Genomic DNA, 3,430 nt, shown 5'->3' on the forward strand with positions numbered 1-3,430 from the left:
AGATAGATAGATAGATAGATAGATAGATAGATAGATAGATAGATAGACACACACATATGTGCTGCATATTATAAGTTTAACCCCAGTCTTTACATTGTATGTCCTCATATATTTTCTCAGCTGACTAAAATCCCCAGCCCATCAGATCCAGTCAGTGCCGTAACGGGTGGAGCGGACATGACCCTGAACAACAGTGAATAACAATGACAGGGAGGCGACTTTGGGGAGACCCATTTGAAAGCCCAGATTTCCTAATCACCTCTCGAAACGTGCCAACAGATAACAAAATTACCACGAAAACACTGATCTCATGTAAATGCTGTATTTTTCTAGGCCGTTGTTCTCAAGGTCTGGACAATTATTGAGAGGCCACTTCCAGGTTAAACCAGACAGATTACTGAGACAAGCTGATTTCAATGATTCTTGAGCAGACGTGGTAGCAATTTACAGCCGTCATACGGGCGAGAAGTCAAGGAGGGAGACTGCAGTGTCGATGTATTGGATAGTCAAGTGGCCACTTTTGTGAGGCATCATTAGACATGTAATACCTCATTATTTGTGAGACCTATTGATAAGATTTGTGGTGATTTGGCTTTGTTTCCAAATGCCGTGGAATGCCATTGATCACTATCAGCAAAGGCAAAGGGATACGAGTAGAAATGTTGCTGTGAATGCAGTAAAATAGGAGCTTTTACTTATGTGAGACTTAATACTTTTACTCCACATCATTCTGCAGACACTCTGCACTTGTATATACATATGTTCATATTCAGATCATTTTGCTCAATGAAATGAGGTCTTTTGTCTGTCCAACATACCAAAACCCCAAAAACATGTAAGATAAGAAAACCATAGTGATCGACTATTCATTTCAACTTTAATGTATAATTCATATGGTCATTTTTTTTTTGTTATGGCTATGGTTTTTACAGTTTATTATCACAATTCTTAAAGCCCCACCATCATCTTTGGATAATGAATATTTAGGTTCCAGACAGCTCTGTAACATTTAAGCTTGTCTTGAAGTAAACATTTTATTACAGTTCCGGAAATAGGTTTTCTTTTAAAAGATTTGGGAGGGGAAGGGTGACGTCAGTGAGAGACAGTAGAGACTGAAATAATAAATGCTGCATGTACAAGTTGTGTAAAACATGGTATTAGTGGGAGGTGAAGGGAGAGTCAGTTATGGCAGAAGGAAACTGCTAAACTTTCCAGGTTCCGGCTTCAGGTTGGACTGATTTGTTCTTGGTTGATCAGAGGCTCTGCTGTCTAGACTGGTGCTGGACTCAGACCACCACCGTCTCAGACATGTTATGTTATTAACAGTACAGTGTGAGCCTTAATCCTCTGTACAGTTTCTCATCACAAAGCTGTCAATCCGGAGCTTAAAGGACGGTCCCTCGTACAAAAATCCTATGTTCATTATCCTACAGAGAAAAGCTGGAATTGTTAACAGAATTGGCATTCAAATGATATCTGTTTTTTGCTTCATCTTTTTTTTTTTTTTTAGCAAAGACTATCCTGCAAATAATAAAATGGGTTTTTCAAGAGAAATAACTAAAACAGGACAAACGTTGGCAGAACATGTTGTGTCCATGACGACCCTCATTGCTTATAGTCAAAGGCTGATTGAGAAAATGTGTTGGACCTTTAAAGAAATAAGGAGGGAGGAGGAAAAAAGGCACACATACACTACACCTATGCAAACATACTTAGAGATACTTACCCTAATGTGTGTAGGTGTGTGTGTGTGTGTGTGTGTGTGTGTGTGTGTGTGTGTGTGTGTGTTATGGTGTGGCAACAGGTGGACGAATGCTACAGAGAAAGTAGGGTTAGCGTTGACAGGTCATGGAAAGTGTCAGATCTCTGTTTACATGTGCATATGAACACACACACAGACACACACACACACACACACACACACACTGCAGAGTACATTTGTTGCTTCTTGGGTGGGATTGAACAGCAGGGAGATCTGAGGAGAGGTGAGCAGTTGTGTTTTGGTTCAGATGTCCCATTTGGGTGTGGCAGCTCACACTGACGACAGCACTCAGAGCAGGCAACTGTGTGTGCTGCTTTAATGTGTTCAACTCAGGCTGGAGATGCAGAGTGATGGTGCTACCAGTGACATTAGTCTGGTGATATTCTATATTTTATTTATTATCAATAATCCAAAACCAGAAATAAATTGCCTGATTCCTCTGTGCCATTGTTGTCCAAAACTATTAAAACACATTAATGAACCACACTGTTGCACCAGGTGACATGTTCCTTTATTACCTTCCTTCATGAACATGGGCATTATAGTTTATTTTTAGTCAGACCCACATACACTGTTCTGCTGCTGCAAATAGTGACTAGAACAACACCTGTGTATTAATACACCAATGAAAATAGTTCCCTTCAAATGCTTTGCTCCCTTTTGAGTAACATTTGCTGATAACTACAGTGCCCAGCTGTTTCAGCGGAAATTATTTAGTCAATTTTGAAAATAGAACTACATATTTCAGACCAGTTCTTACAGATGTACACCTTCAGGACTGAGAGCCACATACTTGTAGGAAAGTTGGAAAATATTGAAAGACAGACGTTGGTTGGTTTTGGTTGATTTTAACTGTTGACATTAACAAAAATGTAGAATATCACTAGTCTTATTCTTTACAGTAAGATGAAAGGGATCACATTATCAGTTGATCTTTATATATGACAGGAACTCCATAAAATAAAAGACAGTAAGACAAAACCATAGGTCAAAAAAAGAAGATTACAATAGTGAATGCACCTCATTGATGTGATTAAATTACCCGCACAATGTGTTGTATTTTTGAATAGAAGTAACCAGTCAGAACCAGTACATTAATATGTGCATGTTTATGCTCTACTCTCCTAATGAGGAAGAAATAACATTTAAGGTGCCAGTGGGTTACCATGGTTGAACTCCCTCTAAGAATACTTTGGGAACACTGTAAAGCCCACACACCCCAACATCCATACACGCAAACAGGTCACACAGGCCACACACGAACACATTTATGTGCATACAGAGGCCTACACCACTGTTGTTTTTGTGCTGGCGGTGTCCCCTGTGCACCCCCGGTGCTTTGCTCAGCTGGTATTCTGGGTGAGTTATCCCAAAGTGGACTTGCTGGCTAACAGCGCCAGACAAGCTGTCAGCCCAGCTCATCTCAATGACAACAACAAGTCTGGCCAGTCCAGCATGCATGATTGACTCCACCCTCCACTGTCTTATTGTCATACGTTTAAAATGACGAACCAGATGAAGGCTGCATGCTTTTGTCCCGGTCCTTATAGTGATGCTTTAAAAGTCTGTATTATGGGCTCTCACTTATAGATCCGTCCAAATGGCATCTGACTCATCTATAAGAATAACTATGTGTTTAAGCACTCCTGTTTCTGTCTGCGTGTGATG

The sequence above is a fragment of the Anarrhichthys ocellatus genome, unplaced genomic scaffold (genome assembly GCF_004355925.1).
Source record: "Anarrhichthys ocellatus isolate YVR2014 unplaced genomic scaffold, GSC_Weel_1.0 scaffold9, whole genome shotgun sequence".
Classification (NCBI taxonomy): domain Eukaryota; kingdom Metazoa; phylum Chordata; class Actinopteri; order Perciformes; family Anarhichadidae; genus Anarrhichthys; species Anarrhichthys ocellatus.